The 26,794-nt window shown below is 45.9% G+C and overlaps 1 long non-coding RNA gene across 1 annotated transcript in view; it reads left to right on the top strand.

The window, feature by feature from the left end:
• LOC143809231 (uncharacterized) overlaps positions 1-24,977 on the top strand; it is a 130,721-nt gene extending 105,744 nt beyond the window's left edge. The window contains exons 2-3 of the long non-coding RNA XR_013222161.1: positions 3,172-3,246; positions 24,847-24,977. This is a non-coding gene — a long non-coding RNA (uncharacterized LOC143809231). The remainder of the gene's footprint in view (positions 1-3,171; positions 3,247-24,846) is intronic.
• The last annotated feature ends 1,817 nt before the right edge of the window (positions 24,978-26,794 follow it).

The raw sequence follows: 26,794 nt of genomic DNA, 5'->3' as shown, positions 1-26,794 counted from the left end.
AGAATCGTGTTCACCGCAGGATGGCACTCAAAGCAACTCATGGGCATCACTGGTGCGTGACTGGGGGGATGCAGAGAACCAAACCATACACCACACACCAAGGACAGCTTGTTGCCTCTGGGCAGCCTGGCAATCATGAGCCAGTACATGCTGCTGGGCCTGTGCAATGACCGTTGAGTTGCCTGGATTGTTACCAGTGCTTATTTCTGGGTTGCCACCATGCTAGACCCCCCCTACAAGGACAGTGTACCATTCTTATTTCTGTCGCTGAAGCAGGATGGTAAAATGAGTGAATACAAGCACATGCTGGTAGAGGCACCACTGATGGTATTCCCACTCAACAGCAGGGACACAGTAGAAAAACAAGGCAAAGGAGAAGGAAGTAACCAACGCAGCTGGGTCACCGGCATCACCTCGGAACGCAGGGTCAGCATGGCCGAAATGTGGAAAAACTTCCTAAGCATGCCAAAAGAGAAAGCATCACCATCTGATATGGTCCATATTATCAGGTGGCACCATTTCAACAACATGGTGTAAGAGTACGTGTCCACACGTCTGCTCGTACTGAGTGATTTGTCTGCCCCATTTAACTTGTCCTTACCTTTTGCTGACTAGACAACTATACCAGCCGAACTCAGACATTATTAGACTCTATTTGCCATTTGTTTAATTTTGAAGCTTCCCCAAATTGAAAAAAAGAAAACAAAAAAAAAACACAAAACAGTTTTGGCTACCTCCTTCTCTGTCTCTTCCACCTACACTGCCACGTCCACCTCCACCTCCTCCTCCACTTGGACCTCCGCCTCCTGGTCAAAAATTATTATAATTTTTTTTATTTTTGGTTATTTTAAGTCATTTTCCTAAGAAAAACTAACAAAAAAAGCAAAAAAAAAGTGTTAGCTACCTCCTCCGCGTCTTCCAACTACACCTCAACATCCATCTCCACTTCCTCTTCAACCTCCGATGTCCGTATCGTGGTTCAAGATTGTTGTTTTTTCTTTTTTTTCTTTGTTATTTTAAGTCATTTACCTGTCCACATTTGTTTGCAAGTCAATTGTCCTGCTTTTCCCCCAATTTTGCTTCCTTTTGCAGCCCCCTACCTATTACTACCCTCATTTTACAGCATAAAAGTTTGGGCCCCCATTGGCTTCTATTGGCTGTGAGCTTGTCTTATTATGCTGGGAAGGGCCTAATAACCATGGAGCATCCCAGCCTATTAATATAATCTCACGGCTGTCTGCTTTGCTTTCGCTGGTTATTAAAAATGGTGGGACTCTAAAAAAATGAAGTGAGTCCCTCTCATTTTTGATAACCAGCAAAGGCAAAGCAGACAGCTGCAGGCCGATATTAGTAGGCTGGGATGGTCCATGGATATTAGACTAATAAGACAATCACTTAGCTGCCCCAGAAATTGTCATCCATTAGATGCCCCAATTTCCGATTGCCCTGGTGCATTGGCAATCAGGGTAATGTAATTGTGGGGTTGATATTAACATGTTAACATCTGGCTGGCATCAAGACCTGGGATTTGTAATGGAGAGGCGTCTGTCGGACACCCCCTTTACTAACCAAGTAGTCAAAAGAAATAAACACACACACACACAGAAAAATCATTTTGAAAAAGCTCCCCAGCAATTTCCCTCTTTCACCAATTTCTAAAAAGAAAAACACATTAGCCTCCATAGTCCACATGGAGGGCTCACAACGATCTCTATCTTCCAGTGTAAGGAGCCCCATTCAGAGAATGAATCTCTACAGACTGGAGCAGCAGCTACTGCCGGGTCTGAAGCAAAGCAGACATCTGTGGACTGATATTAATAGGCTGGGCAGGTCTAAGGTCATACCAGCCCACAGCTGTCTGCTTTCTCTTAGCTAGTTATTAAAGATGGGGAGGACCCCATGTCATTTTATTTATTTATTTAATAGGTTAAATAAGGCTAAAAACACCCTTTACTGTCACATTAAATGCACTAAAGGGTGCTCATTTATTATATAAAGGGGCTTGTGTGACATTACATAACTACAGGACATCTATTGTATTCTATCTATCTATCTATCTATCTATCTATCTATCTATCTATCTATTAATACAGCAGAAAAGGGACAGCAGTGTTTACCAGCCGAGGTCTCCGAACAAATACACTGGATTCAACAAACCCATGTAGTAAAGATGGTGGCAACACGGGTGCAAAATACTGATAAGACAACCACTCACATTCATGGAAATGGCACAGATCTCCTCCTGACACAGCTGTCGGGTGACCCAAGACCAGGGGCTCCTTCCCTGCCTCTAACACTAGGGGATGCCCTAGCTCGCCCTACTCCCGGGATACTTCTGAAGGTAAAGATGACGGGGCCTCCACCCTTGCCTTATCAACTGAGTTAGCCTTCTGTATGTTCTCTTCCCCCACCCAGGGAAGAAGGGCACTACTGTGTACCATAGTACACCAACCCAGCAAGCAAGGCATCACAAGCAACGGTTAACAGAAAACTCCAGGCACACAAAATATTCACTCACATATAACAGAGGAATAAACCGGGGCGTGGAGGTAGGGGAATAAACCAAAATAGAGAAGGATAGGGAGTTACCACACATACCAGCCAAGCAACAGTCTAAGATAACTCCTTCAACTCTCCTTCTCATATGAACTCCTCTCCCTCCATTAGCCATGCAGCTAATGCTTGCTCTGATAAGGATTTGTAACAGAGCCCATATTATAAAGGGAAAAGGAGTGGTTAGTTGAGCTCAGCTGTGAGCACAGCGATTTCCAACATGGCCGATTAATCCCTGTTCTGACAGAAGAAACAAAGCACATTTAAAATGAAAGTGAAGTGCTTCTTCTCAGCAACGAAGTAGGAGTAATCAGATGCAGCGGTGTTCTGACTCTACAGTGTCATAGTAACCCCATGACAGATCTTTTATGGAATCAGTTCAGCACCACAACAACCTGTGCCTTCCAGGATGAACAATAACAAAAACAAAAAATCTGCTTTTATTGGATAAAAAACACACTCACACACTTCTGCTTGGTGAGCTCATATGGGGCTGGTCAAAAGATGTGACTAGGGTCCAAAAAATTGGGATACTGTATCTCCAACTTTCAGAATATCGTCGCCACTGGAGGTCACAGGCAGGAGATATTAATGCTATATTTCTTATTATTATTTTAGGTTTCCATAGATAGGATACATCACATCCATCCATCTGATTTTTATTTGGCACTGATGCGGTGACCACCCAAACGTGTAAGTCAATGCGTTATGTTCGCAACTTCGTCCAGACGCCGGAAATATGCCTGCCATAATTGTAGGACCCTTCCTGTTTATATATAAAAAAACAATATTCATAATTCATCCCCTGTAGTGTTGTGAACTCCGTTTTCAGGCTCCCTCTTGTGGTCACAGATGGTATTGTGTGAGTTTGGTTTTTTGGCTCCCCCTGGTGGTTTGGTTTATTATTCTGCGGGTCTGCTGGATCAGCTGCCTCGTTATTCACCAGGGAGGCTCCTATTTAGCTCTGCTTCACTTCCACTTGTTGCCGGCTGTCAATGTATTCAGTGCTATTCTGATTACTCCTGATTATCTCGTTTTCTGCCTCTTCAGGATAAGCTAAGTTCTGTTTGAATATTTTTTGCTCATCTGCCTGCAATATGATTTCTGTGTATGATGAGTCTAGTCCAGCTTGCTAACATGTGATTTATTTTTGCTGGTAAGCTCTGGGGTACGGAGTTGCTTCCCCCGCACCGTTAGTTGGTGCGGGGGCTCGAGCAATCTCTGCGTGGATATTTTGAATAGGGTTTTTTATTGACCGCACAGTTTCCTTCCTATTTTCTGCTATCTAGTATTAGCGGGCCTCATTTGCTAAATCTGATTTCATCTCTGCGTTTGTGCTTTCCCCTTAACTCACCATTAATATTTGTGGGGGGCTATTCTATATCTTTGGGGTCATTCCACTGAGGCAAGTGAGGACTTACTTTCCCTCCAGGAATAGTCAGTTTCTCAGGCCGTGACGAGACGTCTAGGATTTTTAGGTAACGTTCCACGGCTGCCTATAGTTGTTTGCGGATAGGATCAGGTTGCGGTCAATCTAGTTACCACTTCCCCAGAGCTAGTAGTCTGTTCAGTTGCTTAGCTAGTCCGACCTGCGATCCTTGCCACTAGGATCATAACAGTACAGCCGGCCTATAAAGTGTTAATTGCATGGCAGAAGCAGGAGAAAAGAAGCTTGGAGATATATATATATTTTTTTTTTTGCTGCCGTGTGTCTAGCTGCTGTGTGTCTGGCTTCTCTCCTCCTCTTAATCTTGGTGTGGCTCTGAGTTCAGCTGCTGATATGGATATCCAGAGTTTAGCCTCCAGTGTAGATCATCTTGCTGCAAGGGTACAAAATATTCAGGATTTTGTTGTGCACAGTCCTATGTCAGAGCCTAGAATACCTATTCCGGAGTTGTTTTCTGGAGATAGATCTAGGTTCCTGAATTTTAAGAACAATTGCAAGTTGTTTCTTTCTTTGAAACCTCGTTCCTCTGGGGATTCTGTTCAGCAAGTTAAGATTATTATTTCTTTCTTGCGTGGCGATCCTCAAGATTGGGCTTTCGCATTGGCACCAGGGGATCCTGCATTGCTCAGTGTGGATGCGCTTTTTCTGGCCCTTGGATTGCTCTATGAGGAACCTAATCTTGAGAACCAGGCTGAAAAAGCGTTGTTGGCCCTCTCTCAGGGGCAAGATGATGCAGAGGTGTACTGCCAGAAATTTCGGAAATGGTCGGTGCTTACTCAATGGAATGAGTGTGCCCTGGCTGCAAATTTCAGAAAAGGTCTTTCTGAAGCCATTAAGAATGTCATGGTGGGGTTCCCTACGCCTGCAGGTCTGAATGAGTCAATGACTCTGGCCATTCAGATTGATCGGCGTTTGCGGGAGCGCAAACCTGCGCACCATTTGGCGGTGTCTTCTGAACAGACACCTGAGTCTATGCAATGTGATAGAATTCTGACCAGAAGTGAACGGCAAAATTATAGACGGCAAAATGGGTTGTGCTTTTACTGTGGTGACTCAGCTCATGTTATCTCAGCATGCTCTAAGCGCACAAAAAAGATTGATAAATCTGTCACCATCGGTACTTTACAGCCTAAGTTTATTTTGTCTGTTACCCTGATTTGTTCCCTGTCATCTTACCCGGTTATGGCTTTTGTGGATTCAGGTGCTGCCCTGAGTCTGATGTATTTGTTATTTGCCAGGCGCTGTGGTTTTGTTTTGGAGCCTTTAAAATTCCCTATTTCACTAAGGGGAATTGATGCTACACCATTGGCTACGAATAAACCTCAGTACTGGACACAAGTGACCATGTGCATGACTCCTGTTCATCAGGAGGTGATTCGCTTTCTTGTATTGCATAATTTGCATGATGTTGTCGTGTTGGGCCTGCCATGGTTGCAGACTCATAATCCAGTCCTGGATTGGAAAGCAATGTCTGTGTCAAGTTGGGGTTGTCAGGGAATTCATGGCGATGCTCCTGTGGTGTCAATTGCTTCATCCACTCCTTCTGAGGTCCCTGCGTTTTTGTCAGATTACCAGGATGTATTTGATGAGCCCAAACTCAGTTCTCTACCTCCTCATAGGGATTGTGATTGTGCTATAAATTTGATTCCTGGTAGTAAGTTTCCTAAGGGATGACTTTTCAATTTGTCAGTGCCGGAGCATGCTGCTATGCGGAGTTATATAAAGGAGTCTTTGAAGAAAGGACTTATTCGCCCCTCCTCCTCCCCTCTTGGTGCGGGGTTCTTTTTTGTGGCTAAGAAGGATGGTTCCTTGAGACCTTGTATTGATTATCGCCTTCTAAACAAAATCACGGTCAAATTTCAGTATCCTTTGCCATTGTTATCTGATCTGTTTGCTCGCATTAGGAGGTCTAGTTGGTTCACCAAGATAGATCTTCGTGGTGCGTATAACCTTGTGCGTATTAAGCAGGGTGATGAATGGAAAACTGCATTTAATACGCCCGAAGGCCATTTTGAGTACTTGGTGATGCCTTTTGGACTTTCTAACGCACCTTCTGTCTTTCAGTCCTTTATGCACGACATCTTCCGCGAATATCTGGATAAATTTATGATTGTGTATCTGGATGATATTCTGTTTTTTTCGGATGATTGGGAGTCCCATGTTAAGCAGGTCAGGATGGTGTTTCAGGTCCTGCGTGTCAATGCTTTATTTGTGAAGGGCTCAAAATGTCTTTTTGGAGTCCAGAAGGTCTCTTTTTTGGATTTCATTTTTTCTCCTTCTGCTATTGAGATGGACCCAGTCAAGGTCCAGGCTATTCATGACTGGACTCAGCCTACATCTGTTAAGAGTCTTCAGAAGTTCTTGGGTTTTGCTAATTTTTACCGTCGCTTCATCGCTAATTTTTCTGGTGTTGTTAAGCCATTGATGGATTTGACCAAGAAGGGTTCTGATGTTACTAATTGGTCTCCTGCAGCTGTGGAGGCCTTTCGGGAGCTGAAGCGCCAGTTTTCTTCGGCTCCGGTCTTATGTCAGCCAGACGTCTCCCTTCCTTTCCAGGTCGAGGTTGATGCTTTTGAGATTGGAGCGGGGGCTGTTTTGTCGCAGAGAAGCTCTGATGGCTCTGTGATGAAGCCATGTGCTTTCTTTTCAAGAAAGTTTTCGCCTGCCGAGCGGAATTATGATGTTGGTAATCGGGAGTTGTTGGCTATGAAGTGGGCATTTGAGGAGTGGCGACATTGGCTCGAGGGAGCTAAGCATCATGTGGTGGTCTTGACTGATCACAAGAATTTGATTTATCTCGAGTCGGCCAAGCGGCTGAATCCTAGACAGGCTCGTTGGTCGTTGTTTTTCTCTCGTTTTGATTTCGTGGTCTCATACCTGCCTGGTTCGAAGAATGTGAAGGCTGATGCTCTTTCTAGGAGTTTTGTGCCTGACTCTCCTGGTGATTCAGAGCCAGCTGGTATCCTCAGAGAAGGGGTGATTTTGTCTGCCATCTCCCCAGATTTGCGACGAGTGCTGCAGGAGTTTCAGGTGGATAGACCTCACCGTTGTCCACCGGAGAGACTGTTTGTCCCGGATAGATGAACCAGCAGAGTTATTTCCGAGGTTCATTCTTCGGTGTTGGCAGGCCATCCTGGGATTTTTGGTACCAGAGATTTGGTGGCTAGGTCCTTCTGGTGGCCTTCCTTGTCGCGGGATGTGCGTTCCTTTGTGCAGTCTTGTGGAATTTGTGCTCGGGCTAAGCCTTGCTGTTCTCATGCCAGTGGCTTGTTGTTGCCTTTGCCTGTCCCGAAGAGGCCTTGGACGCACATTTCCATGGATTTTATTTCAGATCTCCCTGTCTCTCAGAGAATGGTGGTCATTTGGGTTTTGTGTGATCGTTTTTCTAAATTGGTCCATTTGGTGCCCTTGCCTAAGTTGCCTTCCTCCTCCGAGTTGGTTCCTCTGTTTTTTCAAAATGTGGTTCGTTTGCACGGGATCCCTGAAAATATTGTTTCCGACAGAGGATCCCAGTTTGTGTCTAGATTTTGGCGGACCTTTTGTGCTAAGATGGGCATTAATTTGTCTTTTTCGTCGGCCTTCCATCCTCAGACGAATGGCCAAACCGAGCGCACTTATCAGACTTTGGAAACCTATTTAAGATGTTTTGTTTCTGCTGATCAGTACGACTGGGTGACTTTTTTGCCATTGGCCGAGTTTGCCCTTAATAATTGGGCTAGTTCTGCTACTTTGGTTTCGCCTTTTTTTGTAATTCAGGGTTTCATCCTCATTTTTCCTCAGGTCAGGTGGAGTCTTCTGACTGTCCTGGAGTGGATGTTGTGGTGGATAGGTTGCATCAGATTTGGGATCATGTGGTGGACAATTTGAAGCTGTCACAAGAGAAGGCTCAGCGCTTTGCCAACCGCCGTCGCTGTGTGGGTCCCCGACTTCGCGTTGGGGATTTGGTGTGGTTGTCTTCTCGCTTTGTTCCTATGAAGGTCTCCTCTCCTAAGTTTAAGCCTCGGTTTATCGGTCCTTATAAGATTTTGGAAGTCCTTAACCCTGTGTCATTTCGTTTGGACCTCCCAGCATCATTTGCTATTCATAATGTGTTCCATCGGTCGTTGTTGCGGAGGTATGTGGTGCCTGTGGTTCCTTCGGTTGAGCCTCCTGCCCCTGTGCTGGTTGAGGGAGAATTGGAATACGTGGTGGAGAAGATCTTGGATTCTCGTATTTCTAGACGGAGGTTTCAGTATTTGGTTAAGTGGAAAGGCTATGGTCAGGAGGATAATTCCTGGGTTGTCGCCTCTGATGTTCATGCAGCCGATTTGGTTCGTGCCTTCCATGTGGCTCACCCTGATCGCCCTGGGGGTTTTGATGAGGGTTCGGTGACCCCTCCTCAAGGGGGGGTACTGTTGTGAACTCCGTTTTCAGGCTCCCTCTTGTGGTCACAGATGGTATTGTGTGAGTTTGGTTTTTTGGCTCCCCCTGGTGGTTTGGTTTATTATCCTGCGGGTCTGCTGGATCAGCTGCCTCGTTATTCACCAGGGAGGCTCCTATTTAGCTCTGCTTCACTTCCACTTGTTGCCGGCTGTCAATGTATTCAGTGCTATTCTGATTACTCCTGATTATCTCGTTTTCTGCCTCTTCAGGATAAGCTAAGTTCTGTTTGAATATTTTTTGCTCATCTGCCTGCAATATGATTTCTGTGTATGATGAGTCTAGTCCAGCTTGCTAACATGTGATTTCTTTTTGTTGGTAAGCTCTGGGGTACGGAGTTGCTTCCCCCGCACCGTTAGTTGGTGCGGGGGCTCGAGCAATCTCTGCGTGGATATTTTGAATAGGGTTTTTTATTGACCGCACAGTGTCCTTCCTATTTTCTGCTATCTAGTATTAGCGGGCCTCATTTGCTAAATCTGATTTCATCTCTGCGTTTGTGCTTTCCCCTTAACTCACCGTTAATATTTGTGGGGGGCTATTCTATATCTTTGGGGTCATTCCACTGAGGCAAGTGAGGACTTACTTTCCCTCCAGGAATAGTCAGTTTCTCAGGCCGTGACGAGACGTCTAGGATTTTTAGGTAACGTTCCACGGCTGCCTATAGTTGTTTGCGGATAGGATCAGGTTGCGGTCAATCTAGTTACCACTTCCCCAGAGCTAGTAGTCTGTTCAGTTACTTAGCTAGTCCGACCTGCGATCCTTGCCACTAGGATCATAACACTGTAGACTGTGAGCCCTCACAGGCAGGATCATCTCTCCTTCTGTACTTGTGTGCCTTGTTTTGCTCATGTCTATTGTACTTGTTTATATTTGCCCCTTTCACGTGTAAAGCGCCATGGAATAAATGGAGCTATAAAAATGTATAATAATAATTTGTAAAGGGAAGAAAGAAGCTCACAGCAGTCTTTTTACAGTCCTTTGACATTGGGAGGCAAAGACCATAAATCTGTCACCTCCCAAATTCTTCTTCAAGCAGTGCTAGGAATTTGTGTCTGCAATCCATCAGATTACCCACTTTAATTACCTGTTTGTAGCAAGGGGTCCCAGCTGCACTGGGGTCATATAGAAGTTAATAGAGTTCTAGCCTTATTTGCTTTTCATTCATTTTTGGTCTGCATTTGTTTTCATCATCTGTGTGGCATTTGTATTTTTAAAAATATCCAAGCTTCTTCTACCCATTAAGCAGATGATATCCGCCCATTGATTTGAATGTGACCCGGATCAAGACCTGACATGTCTTGTTTTTTACGACACTTGGGACCAAATTCATTAAGGTTTTTATGCCAGAATTCTGATGTAAAACATCTGGAAAAGCTAGTAAACTTTTGAGCGACAAGAAGTTGCGCAAACATTTTGCGACTTTTGGAATTTTTACAATAGTCTCAGCTAGCTCTACTAAAATGGGTAGAACTGCGTCGGAATAGTAGGTGGCTACTAATGCCCATGTAATTTTAAAAAAATGTATGCCACTTTAGCGGCAGAACTTTTGCCAGAAATGTACTCTACTCCCTTACTGGCATTTCTGGTGGAGTCCGCATAGCACTGGAAAGATGTGTCCAATTATTTAAGTGGCATGGGCCTCTTTAATGAATTAGGCACATCTTTGTACACTCTACCACTTAATTAAATTTGTTGTCCAGTACTTTTATATTGATGGGTACTTTTATATTGATGGCCTATCCTTTGGATAAGTCATTAATGTCAGATCGGTGGTGGTGCAACATCGGGCACCTTCGCCAATCAGCCATGCATGGTGTCCGTGGCCGAATGTGATCAGTTGTGGAGCTGCACAGTCCAGCTGTGTCAACTGTATAGTGGCCACACATCCACGCCCTATGAGTGGATCTGTAGTACCCCATGGTCGTCACTATACAGCTGACACAGCTAGGCTGTGCAGCTCCACAACTGATCACACTTGGCCGCCAACACCAGGATCAGCTGCTTGGCGGGGTTGTTGGGTGTCGCACCGCTACTGATCTGATATTGATGACCTATCCTAAGTCTACGCCATCATTATAAAAGTACCCATTAAGTCTAGTATGTACTATGCCAGTGTTAATAAATCAGGCTCTTGGTTTGCAAAAAAAACACGGACATGTGAACAGTCCCAAAAACTATAATGGGTACATGCTATTATCCTTTAAATTCACACATAAAACACATAAAACACGTATGTGAAAAACTAACAACTAAATGAGGCCTCAAAGTAAGAAAATAATTGGTTCTCAAGTGAAATAATTTTGACAATAAATCTTTTATTAAGAGTGAAATACACATTTTACGGATGTTTTAGTTCTACAGTAAACAATCACACTAGACCATTTTAGAACTACAGTATAGAAGACTTTAGTTTCTTTGATTTGTACTGCTTTAGGTTTATATAGCAAGAACGACATAGACAAATAGAAGTTCCTGAACAATTCAGAAGATTTATTAGGGGTGATGTGCGACAACAGTGTGAGCGTCCTGGCCGCCAGAACTTAGATAATATCTCTTGGAAAAATAAAACTTTGAGAGGGAAAAGTGAGAACAGGACAGAAAACCGAGTATTTAGAATCTCATTATTTTAGAAACTTGGACTGTTTAGAAGAATTAAAGAGAAAGATCAAATTTTTTTTATCTGGATGCATGTTGTATATTGCCTTTATTTTACATATTTGCCATCATAGCGGCAAACATTATGTTGGTATTATGAACTAATATAAATGCCATTAAAAAGAAACAAACAACAGAAAACAGGTTAAGTGTAGTGTTGAGCGATACCGTCCGATACTTGAAAGTATCGGTATCGGAAAGTATCGGCCGATACCGGCAAAGTATCGGATCTAATCCGATACCGATACCCGATACCAATACAAGTCAATGGGACTCAAGTATCGGATGGTATCCCTGATGGTTCCCAGGGTCTGAAGGAGAGGAAACTCTCCTTCAGGCCCTGGGATCCATATTAATGTGTAAAAGAAAGAATTAAAATAAAAAATATTGCTATACTCACCTCTCCGACGCAGCCTGGACCTTACCGAGGGAAACGGCAGCGTTCTCTGCTTAAAATGCGTGCGTTTACTGCCTTCCGTGACGTCACGGCTTGTGATTGGTCGCGTGCCGCCCATGTGACCGCGACGTCATGCAGAATTAGGCATTCAGGACCTGAAATTACGTCACGGCTTGCTGTGATTGGTCGCGTCGCGGTCACATGGACGGCACGCAATCAATCACAAGCCATGACGTAATTTTAAAATGCGCGCGTTTCCTGCCTCCCGTGACATCACGGCTTGTGATTGGTCGCGTCGCGGTCACAAGCCGTAACGTAATTTTCAAATCCTGAATGCCTAGAATTAGGCATTCAGGACCTGAAAATTACGTCACGGCTTGCTGTGATTGGTCGCGTCGCGGCCACATGGGCGGCACGTGACCAATCACAAGCCGTGACGTCACGGAAGGCAGTAAACGCGTGCATTTTAAGCAAAGAACGCTGCCGGTTCCCTCGGTAAGGTCCAGGCTGCGTCGGAGAGGTGAGTATAGCAATATTTTTTATTTTAATTCTTTCTTTTACACATTAATGTTGTTTCGATACCGATACCCGATACCACAAAAGTATCGGATCTCGGTATCGGAATTCCGATACCCGCAAGTATCGGCCGAAACCCGATACTTGCGGTATCGGAATGCTCAACTAGTTAAGTGTAGAACTTCTATAGGATGAGAATGTTTATTCTCTGTCAGTTGTATAAAATACATATTAACTAGGGTTGAGTGTTGTGAAATTGGATTCTGGGCTCCCCCGGTGGCCACTTGTGGAATTGAACTTGTGTGCATCATCCCCTCTGTTCACCTGCTCCTATCAGGATGTGGGAGTCGCTATATAACCTTGCTCCTCTGTCAGTTTCTTGCCGGTCAACAATGTAATCAGAAGCCTTCTGTGCTTGTTCCTGCTACTAGACAACTCCCAGCTAAGTTGGACTTTTGTCCTTGTGTGTTTTTGCATTTTGTTCCTGTTCACAGCTGCTGTTTCGTTACTGTGTCTGGAAAGCTCTTGTGATCGGAAATTGCCACTCTGGTGTTATGAGTTAATGCTAGAGTCTTAAAGGAATTTCTGGATGGTGTTTTGATAGGGTTTTCTGCTGACCATGAAAGTGTCCTTTCTGTCTTCCTGCTATCTAGAAAGCGGACCTCGATTTTGCTAAACCTATTTTCATACTACGTTTGTCATTTCATCTAAAATCTCCGCCAATATATGTGGGGGCCTCTGTCTGCCTTTTGGGAAAATTTCTCTGGAGGTGAGCCAGGACTGTCTTTTCCTCTGCTAGGATTAGGTAGTTCTCCGGCTGGCGCTGGGCATCTAGGGTTAAAAAACGTAGGCATGCTACCCGGCCACTTCTAGTTGTGCGGCAGGTTTAGTTCATGGTCAGTATAGTTTCCATCTTCCAACAGCTAGTTCTCATATATGCTGGGCTATGTTCTCTCGCCATTGAGAATCATGACAGTTTGACCGGCCCAAAAAAGGGTTAAATTACTGGCTGAGAAAGGAGAGAAAAAAGAAGTCTGCTACAATTTTTTTTTGTTGTTGTTTTTTTTCCCTCTAGTTCTGAGTGTGCTCTTAATTGAATCACTTGCTATTCTGCCTATACTGCAGCCTTCCTCTGTTTCTCTCCTTCTAATCCTTGAATGGCTCTGTGTTCACCTGTTTCAAATGGATCTTCAGAGTGTAGCTACAGGTTTGAATAATCTCGCCACAAAGGTACAAAATTTGCAAGATTTTGTTGTTCATGCACCTATGTCTGAGCCTAGAATTCCTTTGCCTGAATTCTTCTCGGGGATTAGATCTCACTTTCAAAATTTTAAAAATAATTGCAAATTGTTTTTGTCCCTGAAGTCTCGCTCTGCCGGAGACCCTGCACAGCAGGTCAGGATTGTAATTTCCTTGCTCCGGGGCGACCCTCAAGACTGGGCTTTTGCATTGGCACCAGGGGATCCTGCGTTGCTCAATGTGGATGCATTTTTTCTGGCCTTGGGGTTGCTTTATGAGGAACCTCATTTAGAGCTTCAGGCGGAAAAGGCCTTGATGTCCTTGTCTCAGGGGCAAGATGAAGCTGAAATATACTGCCAAAAATTCCGCAAATGGTCTGTGCTTACTCAGTGGAATGAGTGCGCCCTGGCGGCGATTTTCAGAGAAGGTCTCTCTGATGCCATTAAGGATGTTATGGTGGGGTTCCCTGTGCCTGCGAGTCTGAATGAGTCCATGACGATGGCTATTCAGATCGATAGGCGTCTGCGGGAGCGCAAACCTGTGCACCATTTGGCGGTGTCTACTGAGAAAACGCCAGAAAATATGCAATGTGATAGAATTCTGTCCAGAAGCGAGCGGCAGAATTTTAGACGAAAAAATGGGTTGTGCTTCTATTGTGGTGATTCAACTCATGTTATATCAGCATGCTTTAAGCGTACTAAGAAGCCTGACAAGTCTGTTTCAATTAGCACTTTACAGTCTAAGTTTATTCTATCTGTGACCCTGATTTGTTCTTTGTCATCTATTACCGCGGACGCCTATGTCGACTCTGGCGCTGCTTTGAGTCTTATGGATTGGTCCTTTGCCAAACGCTGTGGGTATGATTTGGAGCCACTGGAGGCTCCGATACCTCTGAAAGGGATTGACTCCACCCCATTGGCTAGTAATAAACCACAATACTGGACACAAGTGACTATGCGTGTTAATCCGGATCACCAGGAGGTTATTCGCTTTCTGGTGCTGTATAATCTACATGATGTTTTGGTGCTGGGATTGCCATGGCTGCAATCTCATAACCCAGTCCTCGACTGGAGAGCTATGTCGGTGTTAAGCTGGGGATGTAAAGGAACTCATGGGGACGTACCTTTGGTTTCCATTTCATCATCTATTCCCTCTGAGATTCCTGAATTCTTGTCTGACTTTCGTGACGTTTTTGAAGAACCCAAGGTTGGTTCACTACCTCCGCACCGGGAGTGCGATTGTGCCATAGACTTGATTCCGGGTAGTAAATACCCTAAGGGTCGTTTATTTAATCTGTCTGTGCCTGAACACGCTGCTATGCGAGAATATATAAAGGAGTCCTTGGAAAAGGGACATATTCGTCCTTCGTCATCTCCCTTAGGAGCCGTTTTTTTCTTTGTGTCTAAGAAAGACGGCTCTTTGAGGCCGTGTATTGATTATCGACTTTTGAATAAAATCACGGTTAAATATCAATATCCGTTACCACTGCTTACTGATTTGTTTGCTCGTATAAAGGGGGCCAAGTGGTTCTCTAAGATTGATCTCCGTGGGGCGTATAATTTGGTGCGAATCAAGCAGGGGGATGAGTGGAAAACCGCATTTAATACGCCTGAGGGCCATTTTGAGTATTTGGTGATGCCTTTTGGTCTTTCAAATGCCCCTTCAGTCTTCCAGTCCTTTATGCATGACATTTTCCGCGATTATTTGGATAAATTTATGATTGTGTATCTGGATGATATTCTGATTTTTTCGGATGACTGGGACTCTCATGTCCAGCAGGTCAGGAGGGTTTTTCAGGTTTTGCGGTCTAATTCCTTGTGTGTGAAGGGTTCTAAGTGTGTTTTTGGGGTTCAAAAGATTTCTTTCTTGGGATACATTTTTTCCCCCTCTTCCATCGAGATGGATCCTGTCAAGGTTCAGGCTATTGGTGATTGGACGCAACCCTCTTCTCTTAAGAGTCTTCAGAAATTTTTGGGCTTTGCTAACTTTTATCGTCGATTTATTGCTGGTTTTTCTGATGTTGTAAAACCATTGACTGATTTGACTAAGAAGGGTGCTGATGTTGCTGATTGGTCCCCTGATGCTGTGGAGGCCTTTCGGGAGCTCAAGCGCCGCTTTTCTTCCGCCCCAGTGTTGCGTCAGCCTGATGTTGCTCTTCCTTTTCAGGTTGAGGTCGACGCTTCTGAAATCGGAGCTGGGGCGGTGTTGTCGCAGAGAAGTTCCGACTGCTCCGTGATGAGACCTTGTGCCTTTTTTTCCCGTAAATTTTCGCCCGCCGAGCGGAATTATGATATTGGGAATCGGGAGCTTTTGGCCATGAAGTGGGCTTTTGAGGAGTGGCGTCACTGGCTTGAGGGGGCCAGACATCAGGTGGTGGTATTGACTGACCACAAAAATTTAATTTACCTTGAGTCTGCCAGGCGCCTGAATCCTAGACAGGCGCGCTGGTCGTTGTTTTTCTCTCGGTTTAATTTTGTGGTGTCGTACCTACCGGGTTCTAAGAATGTTAAGGCGGATGCCCTTTCTAGGAGTTTTGAGCCTGACTCCCCTGGTAATTCTGAGCCCACAGGTATCCTTAAAGATGGAGTGATATTGTCTGCCGTTTCTCCAGACCTGCGGCGGGCCTTGCAGGAGTTTCAGGCGGATAGACCTGATCGTTGCCCACCTGGTAGACTGTTTGTTCCTGATGATTGGACCAGTAGAGTCATCTCTGAGGTTCATTCTTCTGCATTGGCAGGTCATCCTGGAATCTTTGGTACCAGGGATTTGGTGGCAAGGTCCTTCTGGTGGCCTTCCCTGTCACGAGATGTGCGAGGCTTTGTGCAGTCTTGTGACGTTTGTGCTCGGGCCAAGCCTTGTTGTTCTCGGGCTAGTGGATTGTTGTTGCCCTTGCCTATCCCGAAGAGGCCTTGGACGCACATCTCGATGGATTTTATTTCGGATCTGCCTGTTTCTCAGAAGATGTCTGTCATCTGGGTGGTGTGTGACCGTTTCTCTAAGATGGTCCATCTGGTTCCCTTGCCTAAGTTGCCTTCTTCTTCCGAGTTGGTTCCTCTGTTTTTTCAAAATGTTGTTCGTTTGCATGGTATTCCTGAGAATATCGTTTCTGACAGAGGGACCCAATTCGTGTCTAGATTTTGGCGGGCATTCTGTGCTAGGATGGGCATAGATTTGTCTTTTTCGTCTGCTTTCCATCCTCAGACTAATGGCCAGACCGAGCGGACTAATCAGACCTTGGAGACATATTTGAGGTGTTTTGTGTCTGCGGATCAGGATGATTGGGTTGCTTTTTTGCCTTTGGCGGAGTTCGCCCTCAATAATCGGGCCAGCTCTGCCACCTTGGTGTCCCCGTTTTTCTGTAATTTGGGGTTTCATCCTCGATTTTCCTCCGGTCAAGTGGAATCTTCGGATTGTCCTGGAGTGGATGCTGTGGTGGAGAGGTTGCATCAGATTTGGGGGCAGGTGGTGGACAATTTGAAGTTGTCCCAGGAGAAGACTCAGCTTTTTGCCAACCGCCATCGTCGTGTTGGTCCTCGGCTTTGTGTTGGGGACTTGGTGTGGTTGTCTTCTCGTTTTGTCCCTATGAGGGTTTCTTCTCCTAAGTTTAAGCCTCGGTTCATCGGCCCGTACAAGATATTGGAGATTCTTAACCCTGTGTCCTTCCGTTTGGACCTCCCTGCATCCTTTTCGATTCATAATGTTTTTCATCGGTCATTGTTGCGCAGGTATGAGGTACCGGTTGTGCCTTCCGTTGAGCCTCCTGCTCCGGTGTTGGTTGAGGGTGAGTTGGAGTACGTTGTGGAAAAGATCTTAGACTCTCGTGTTTCCAGACGGAGACTCCAGTATCTGGTCAAATGGAAGGGATACGGTCAGGAGGATAATTCTTGGGTCACTGCCTCTGATGTTCATGCCTCCGATCTTGTCCGTGCCTTTCATAGGGCTCATCCTGATCGCCCTGGTGGTTCTGGTGAGGGTTCGGTGCCCCCTCCTTGAGGGGGGGGTACTGTTGTGAAATTGGATTCTGGGCTCCCCCGGTGGCCACTTGTGGAATTGAACTTGTGTGCATCATCCCCTCTGTTCACCTGCTCCTATCAGGATGTGGGAGTCGCTATATAACCTTGCTCCTCTGTCAGTTTCTTGCCGGTCAACAATGTAATCAGAAGCCTTCTGTGCTTGTTCCTGCTACTAGACAACTCCCAGCTAAGTTGGACTTTTGTCCTTGTGTGTTTTTGCATTTTGTTCCTGTTCACAGCTGCTGTTTCGTTACTGTGTCTGGAAAGCTCTTGTGATCGGAAATTGCCACTCTGGTGTTATGAGTTAATGCTAGAGTCTTAAAGGAATTTCTGGATGGTGTTTTGATAGGGTTTTCTGCTGACCATGAAAGTGTCCTTTCTGTCTTCCTGCTATCTAGAAAGCGGACCTCGATTTTGCTAAACCTATTTTCATACTACGTTTGTCATTTTATCTAAAATCACCGCCAATATATGTGGGGGCCTCTGTCTGCCTTTTGGGAAAATTTCTCTGGAGGTGAGCCAGGACTGTCTTTTCCTCTGCTAGGATTAGGTAGTTCTCCGGCTGGCGCTGGGCATCTAGGGTTAAAAAACGTAGGCATGCTACCCGGCCACTTCTAGTTGTGCGGCAGGTTTAGTTCATGGTCAGTATAGTTTCCATCTTCCAAGAGCTAGTTCTCATATATGCTGGGCTATGTTCTCTCGCCATTGAGAATCATGACAGTTGAGCGACTTTTACTTTTTCAGGATCGAGTCGGGTTTCGCGAAACCCGACTTTGTCAAAAGTCGGGTCGGGTGAAATCGGCCGATTATTGCGAAAAGTCGGGGATCCGACCGAAACACGAAACCCAATGCAAGTCAATGGAGAATCAAAGTCGGCAGTGAGTGGAGGACAGGAAAACACCAACAGAGCCCATTTTAATGCCAAAAACATCAACTCTTGTTACTTAAGCTTGTCAATCTTAATTTACCTTATAATAATAGTTAGCCATTGAAAATTTGGGGGTCATTTGGCAACAGTTGTGGGGGGAGTAGGGCTGGCTCAAGTTTTTCGTGGGCCCAGGAAATGCGGACTACGTCACGGCGGTGGAGCAGGGAGAGGTAAGTATTTCAACTTTGCAAGTGCTGTGATCCTGAGCAAGCAGGGGGGGCACACTCGTTCGCATTGCCACTGGCACAGGGCCCCTCAAAGTACGGCGTTGTGATCGATGGCGGGGGCGCCTCCCACCGGCAGAGACACTTTTGCGTACTATGAGGGGCCCTGTGCCAGTGACGTCGCCAACGAGTATGCCCCCCCCACCTGTTGAAGGAACCTGCACTTTCATCTGCACCTTCCTCTTTGTCCCCGTGTAAGGTGGTATAGTATGCGGGAAGGGGAACCAGACTTTCTGCAGGGTCAGATACTGGCTATGTAGAGTGCAAGGGGAACGTAGTGGTCTGGGTCAATGTACCGGCAGGCTCATCTAGCAGTGGCTGGGCAATGGGCAGGATGAGGAGGAAACACAGATATAGGCCCAAAGAATAAAGTAGGCTAAATGCAGTTCAAAATTGGTAACAGGAGTAAACAGGCAGCACTGCTTTGTTCAGTGGAGGAGAACAGCAAGGAGCGGCAGACACCGCTAGTAGGCCCAACCAAACCAGTAGGCCAAATGCAGTTTTAAAATTCCTATAGGCCGAAAGCCTGAAGATTGAAGCTCAGGAGAAAAACACAGGAGAATACCAAGGAGCGGCAGACACTGTTAGTAGGCCCAACCAAACTAGTAGGCCAAATGCACTTTAATATGTGATATCGGCTGCAAATTGAGGCTCTGCTTTGTGCAGTGAAGGACAGCTGTATTGAGTGGCGCAGACAGACACAGGTAGTAGGCCTAAATTAAAAAAGTTGGCTCAATGCAGTTTAAAATTGGTTACAGGGGTACACAGGTGGCAGAGCGTTGTTAAGCAGAGGACGATTGTCAGGACTGGAGTGGCCCAGACAGACTTAGTAGGCCTAAAATAAAAAAGTTGGCTCAATGCAGTTTAAAATGGGTAACAGGGGTACACAGGCAGCACTGGTTTGGTCAGCGGAGGATGATTGCTAGGAGTGCCGCAGACAGACTTACTAGGCCTAAAATAAAAAAGTTGGCTCAATGCAGTTCTAAACTGGTAACAGGAGTAAACTGGTGGCACTGCTTTGTTCGGTGGAGGACAACTGGAATAAGTGGCTGACACAGTACATTGGCCTAAATAGTAAAGCGGGCTAAATGTCTGCAAAAAAATTGTTTGTAAATAAACAGGTGGCAAAGCAACGTACAGGGGTGGGTTCCTCTGCTGAGTACCAGATAGTGGTAGTTCGCGCACAGTATTCACATGTCAAAATGGAGGGCATGGTCCCTGTATATATTTACTATCATCTCTCAATTTGTATTGGCAGTGCCATTGAAGGATTTAACAGCACCGACTAAACAGCGGTGGAGCACTGTTTGAGCTGGGGGGGGGAACACTCTCTCGTGGGCGGCGGTACTGGCCCAGGGCCCCTCATATTACGACGGTGTGTCTGACGTTGGGTGTGCACCCCCACCGCCAGAGACACTTAATTGTATGATGAGGGACCCTGTGCCAGTGCCGTCGGCCAAAAGTGGGCACACCCACCTGTCCAGGCAAACGGCACTCGCACGGGTGCTTGCGCCAAGTGGTGACCACGGGCCTGTGGGGGGAGTCAGCCCATTTAGGGAGGTGTTAAAAATGGCCTATGGTGGACATTCAGCAGCAGCAAATGGAGGAATTGGAGCAGTCAGTAAGAGGAGTCCAAAAGCAAGACGTTTTTAAAGGAAAGCTATGTGTCAGCAGGGGAAGGTGGGGCAAAAGAATTTGAAATCCATGATTGGTTCATTTTAATGAAGGTTAGACCATCAACATTTTAGGTAGCCAGACGTGTCCTTTTTTCGGTCAGTATTGAACCAGCAGCACTGAAGACTCTTTCTGATAGCACACTGGCAGCAGGGCAAGCGAGCTCCTGTAATGCACATTCTGCCAATTCAGGCCAGGTGTCTAGTTTAGATGCCCAGTAATCAAAGGGGAATGACCTGTGAAGGAGAACATTGATAAGGGAGGAAAAGTAGTTTGTAACCATACTGGACAAATGCTGTCTCCTGTCACTTTGAATCGATGCAGCTGTCCCTGTCGTGTCAGCGGTCATTGAAAAATCACTCCACAACCTTGTCATAAAACCCCTCTGTCCAACGCCACTTCGGATTTCTGCACCGCTAGCACCTCTGCCATGTTGCCCCCTACGGCTCGTGTGAGAACCATCACCGCCGCTGTGTGCTGGGAATGCCAGAACCAAACAGTCTACAAGAGTTACTTGTTTTGTAGCCAATATTTGCTCTAGGTTCTCATGTGGCATGATATTTTGCAATTTCCCTTTGTAGCGTGGATCCAGTAGGCAGGCCAACCAGTAATCGTCATCGGTCATCATTTTGACAATGCGGGGGTCCCTTTTTAGGATACGCAAGGCATACTCAGCCATGTGGGCCAATGTTCCAGGTGTCAATTCACTGCTTCTGCTGGGTTGAGGAGCACTTTCTTGCAAATCTACATCACAAGTGTCCCGCAAGAAACCTGTACCAGACCTTGCAAAGGCACCAGTTTCTATTGCCCCCTGAGAAGCTCCCTCCTCCCATACATATTCAGCCCCATCATCGTCCTCCTCATCCTCTTCATCCGCCACCTCGTCCTGGACAGTTCCCTGACCAGACAATGGCTGACTGTCATCAAGGCTTCCCTTCTTCTCGGCTGCAGACGCCTGCTCCTTAATGTGCGTCAAACTTTGCATCAGCAGACGCATAAGTGGGATGCTCATGCTTATGATGGCGTCGTCTGCACTTACCAGCCATGTGCATTCCTCAAAACACTGAAGGACTTGACAGAGGTCTTGTATCTTCGACCACTGCACACCAGACAACCATGTCTGCCATCCAACTGCCTGCCCGTGTATGCATATCCCCCCACAAATAAATGACAGCACGCCTCTGTTCACACAGCCTCTGAACCATGTGCAGTGTGGAGTTCCACCTTGTTGCAACATCTATAATTAGGCATTGCTGTGGAAGATTTAGCGATCGCTGATGGTTCAGCATACGGCTGGAGTGTACGGGCGACCGGCGGATGTGCGAACAAAGTTTTCGCACCTTCAGGAGCAGGGCTGGTAACTCCGGATAATTTTTCAGGAAGCACTGCACCACCAGGTTCAAAGTGTGAGCCAAGCAAGGTATGTGTTTAAGTTGTGAAAGGGCTATGGCAGCCATAAAATGCCTTCCATTATCACTGACTACCTTGCCTGCCTCAAGATGTACACTGCCCAGCCATGACTCACTTTCTTGCTGCAAGAACTCGGCCAGTACTTCCGCGGTGTGTCTGTTGTTGCCCAAACACTTCATGTCCAACACAGCCTGCTGACGCTTACCACTAGCTGTTCCATAATGAGACACCTCGTGTGCAACACTGGCAGCTGCGGATGGAGTTGCCAGGTGACTGCGCTCTGTGGATGAGCTGTCGCTTCTGGAGGAAGAGGAGGAGGAGGAGGGGTGTCGAATGCCTACTGCCAACTGTTTCCTAGACCGTGGGCTAGGCAGAACTGTCCCACTATGGCTGTCCCCTGTGGACCCTGCATCCACCACATTAACCCAGTGCACCGTGATGGACACGTAACGTCCCTGGCCATGTCTACTGGTCCATGCATCTGTGGTGAGGTGCACCTTTCCACTGACAGACTGCCTCAGTGCATGGACAATGCGGTCTTTGACATGCTGGTGGAGGGTTGGGATGGCTTTTCTAGCAAAGAAGTGGCGACTGGGTAGGTCATAGCGTGGTACTGCGTAGGCCATCAGGTCTTTGAAAGCTTTGCTTTCGACCAACCGGTAGGGCATCATCTCTAACGAGATTAATCTGGCAATGTGGGCGTTCAAACCCTGTGTACGCGGATGAGAGGATGAGTACTTTCTTTTCCTCACGAGAGTCTCTTCTAGGGTGAGCTGGACAGGAGACCTGCAGATGGTGGAACTAGCGGTGGTGGTGGTGTGGACATGGCGGATTGAGAGACAGTTGGTGATGTTGGCCTACTTTCAGTGCTTCCTACCAATAACCTTCTGATTCCCTGCCTGCTTTGGCCTTGCGACGATCCCTCCACATTTGCTGCTGGTGGTGTCCGAACCGGTGGGCTTACAGTGAGGGAAGCAATGTAGTGTTGCTGACTACCTTCATTCTGACCAGGTGCACCAACAGTACAGGACGTTTGGTAATTAGTCCAGGCTTGCAAGTGCATGCTGGTTAAATGTCTACGCATGCACGTTGTATTCAAATTTTGAAGAATCTTCCCTCTGCTAAAGGTCTTTGAGCATTTCTTACAGATCACTTTAGACTGATCATTGGGATCTTGGTCAAAAAAATGCCACACTGCACTCTTCCTACTATGGAATTCCTTTTCAGGCATTGCACGCTGTGCAACTTTCAGCGGTTGGCCACGCTGTCCTAAAACTGTTTTTGTCACACGTTTTGGGCCTGATACGGGCCTGGCTGATGACAGCTGTTGCGATGTAGATTGGTGTTGCTGCGGATAACCCTCCTCCGCTTGTGAGCTAGTGCCAGCGGCACCCTCTTTCCCCAATGGCTGCCAATCTGGGTCAAGAACTGGGTCATCTATCACTGCCTCCTCCACAATGTCATGTGCACCTTCCTCAGTGTCAACGTGTAAGCCGGTGCTATAGCGTTCGGGACAGGGCACCATAGTCTCATCAGGGTCAGATTCTGGCTCAGGAAACTGCGAGGTCAATGTAGTGATCTGAGTCAATGGAACAGCATCATAATCTAGCTGTGGCTGTGCATCAGTGCACTCCATGTCCGATTCTTCTTGTAATGGGCAGTGTACAGTTTCCTTTTCTAACCCTGGCATGGTATGGGTAAAGAGCTCCATGGAGTAACCTGTAGTGTCGCCTGACGCATCCTTCACTTTTGGTTTGGGAGAAGGACACAAGGAAACGTCTTTTTCCGGACCAGAAGCATCCACTGACGACTGGCTGCTTTTAGATTTTGAACTTTGGGAAGAGGAGGTGAAAGAGCTAGAGGCTGAGTCAGCAAGGAAAGACAAAACTTTTTCCTGCTGCTCCGGCTTTAAAAGCTTTTTTCCTACTCCCAGGTAAGGGAGCCTTTGATTCCTTGTGTAGCCAGACGATGACGCAGGCTCAACACCTCCAGCCTTAGGTGCTACTGTGCTTTTGCCACTACCACCAGATGCAGCACCACCACCACCATCAGTACTAGCCGGCAACCCCCGCCCACAGCCTCTTCCACCAGACTTCCTCATTTTTTGGGGGGAGACACTGAACCACAACTCTGGCCCAGTGGTATAACACAACACTATGAATGTGGCAGAAAGTGGCTGCCTGATATACGACACACTAGCAGTACAGCAGAATATATACTGTGAGAAATACTATCTCACTTTTGGGGGGAGACACTGAACCACAACTCTGGCCCAGTGGTATAACACAACACTATGAACGTGGCAGAAAGTGGCTGCCTGATATATGACACACTAGCAGTACTGCAGAATATAAACTGTGTGAGAATTACTATCTCACTTTTGGGGGGAGACACTGAACCACAACTCTGGCCCAGTGGTATAACACAACACTATGAACGTGGCAGAAAGTGGCTGCCTGATATACGACACACTAGCAGTACAGCAGAATATAAACTGTGTGAGAAATACTATCTCACTTTTGGGGGGAGACACTGAACCACAACTCTGGCCCAGTGGTATAACACAACACTATGAACGTGGCAGAAAGTGGCTGCCTGATATATGGCACACTAGCAGTACAGCAGAATATAAACTGTGTGAGAATTACTATCTCACTTTTGGGGGGAGAAATTGAACCACAACTCTGGCACAGTGGTATAACACAACACTATGAACGTGGCAGAAAGTGGCTGTAATTATTATTATTAAAAAAAAAAATAAATAAAATAAAATTACTGCAATAACACGCTCCCTAGTCCCTACAATGATCTCAGGACAAGTATGGCAGCAATAAAAAGGACTTCAGAACAAAAAAATGTGGACAAATAAACAAGACAGGTAACTGTGCAGAAAGGAGCAACAGGATTTTTGCTTTGAAAAAAGCAGTTGGTTTGCACAGCACCGTGCACACAGCTATGCAGCTGCTGCACTAAAATACGACCGCCACTTTCCCTGCACAAAAAGGTGGTGTGGGACAGTGAAAATCGCTCCAGCACAAGCGGTTTGGGGGTTTATATTTCCTCCCTAACTCTGTCCCTGCTTCTGACTAACTGCAGCAAACTCTCCCTATGCTCAGATCGGCAGAAGTAAGATGGCGGTCGGCGTGCACGCCCCTTTATAGCCCCTGTGACGCCGCAGACAGCAAGCCAATCACTGCCATGCCCTTATGGTATCGGGGATCGATAAGGTGTTTATTGATCAGCGAGGTGGAAATTGGAGAAAAATTCTAGCGCAGTTAGAAATTAGATGGATTAAAAAGATTGATTGTATCCACCCGAAAGGGTTAAATGAGAAATTGAGTTATACGGGTTTTTAATTGTGTCTGTTTCAGTTTTATTTAGGTACTACTTACCATCTGTTGGTGGTTGGGCTGGCTATGTGAAGTGCGGTGATTGGAGGGCTGCATGCTGTCTCATGGAGAGATGTTCTTATTCTGGGTCTTGTCGGTGGCAGATGGGGGACCTCTTTGGAACCTAGAGAGAAAAACTTTAAAGAGAGAAAAAAAGAAAAAAAGAAGAAGAAAAAAGCAAACCATGTCTAAGAAAAATGGGAATCAAGGACAACTAAATGGATATGTTTGAGTGATGGACTTTATTGGACTTCTATTTAAACTGTGAGCCATACCCACTATGGGATCCAAATAGTGAACAATTAAGTTAAATCACAATGTGTGTATGACTCAGTATATATATCTGCACTTTATTGATTCAATACAAATTGGATAATTTTCAATGTAATGTTCTGTTATTTACATGCTATGTCTATATAACAGTAGACACATATATCCATTTACTTATTCATAGGTTATAGGCATGAATTGGTCCGTATTCACAATAGTGAGCTTCTGCTTTAGTTTAATGGGTATAGTTGGCCCTATTAACTGGTGGGTTATGGTTGTATATGATTCCCAAACTTCAGGTCTTATAGATTGGGAACATACAACATATGGGTCTTGGTCCTATATGGACCTTTATACATATAAAGAGCGGGTCATAGATTTATCACAATGGTCACTGGAAGTAACATATCCCTCTTCACTATGGGGGCACTGACATTCTTTATCTATATGTACACAATATTTAGTATATTAATCTGAATTTAGGCACTATTTATTTATTCACTGATTTTATTATAGGTCACTGACCTGAGAGGGTCCTTTACTCACAATATTTTATTATAATAATGTGATATACACTTGATTCATTCACTGATGAATTATGGCCCCTTATGGGCCTATATATGCATAATAAGATTCTTGAACCTAGTTTTCTGCGTAGGAGGGGAAGGTTGTCCCCGCAATAGTATGGGTTATGGCTCTGTGTGGTCCTTTGAACACATAAGGTATTATATAGATTCACTACATGCCTTTTGGGGATACCATCCCCTTATCACTCACCATAAATCGGTGTTATTTGATTTTAACGAATCTTATTATATTTCATTATACACTACTTACCACACTTAATCTCACAGCACGTGTACCATATGTGCTGTATCCGTACAGTAACCTAGGTTATCTACTCCCATTACAGTCCTTTCTCTGTGGTATTCTTGTTGGAGGTGGGTTTCCCTGCGGCGGATCATGTTGCTGCGTTGCTGTGGCAACGCGTCTGTTACGCCGCTGACTCCGCCCCCGGTTCTGACGCGTCGGACTAGGGGGTGTGGCGGTGACGTGGGACGCCGAGCTGCGCGTGCGCAGCTGCATGAGTAAGCGGCTGAGTACCACCACCATATAGGAGCCACATAAGAGGTATAGCTATCCTCCACTTACTGAGTCCCCTCCCTACACCCTCTTGATTCGCTCTAGCAGTAATAACACTTTGTGGCTGTACTGGTTGCCGCGCTGCTATGGCAACGCGTCCATGACGTCGCTGACTCCTCCCCCTGATGTACCAGTCAGGGAGAGAGGAAGTGACGCAGGACGCTGACCTGCGCAGGCGCGGTAGCCGGCTTCAACACTGTCAATACCAATATGGCCTGATTAGCCAACTACTATAAAAAGCACCACATTTGACACCCCAGCATACATTCCCCCGGACGAAGCTAAACGCGAAACGCGCGTTGGGGCTCAGGACCGCACAATCAGGTTATGTAGCATAGTCACTTTACATTTATTTTATGTTAAAATCTGTCTAACATTTGTGTATGCACTATTAGTATATGGGGCCAAAGGACTGTTGATTATGTGGATGCTCCCTCATTTTGCAGATGCACTTTCAGGTGCTTGGTGGCCATATGGTGGCAAATAGCTGGATATATTGCACTATGCACTTTATCTC

This window comes from Ranitomeya variabilis, chromosome 2 (genome assembly GCF_051348905.1).
Source record: "Ranitomeya variabilis isolate aRanVar5 chromosome 2, aRanVar5.hap1, whole genome shotgun sequence".
NCBI classification, from domain to species: Eukaryota; Metazoa; Chordata; class Amphibia; order Anura; family Dendrobatidae; genus Ranitomeya; species Ranitomeya variabilis.
This window is presented reverse-complemented; position numbering and strand designations above follow the sequence as displayed.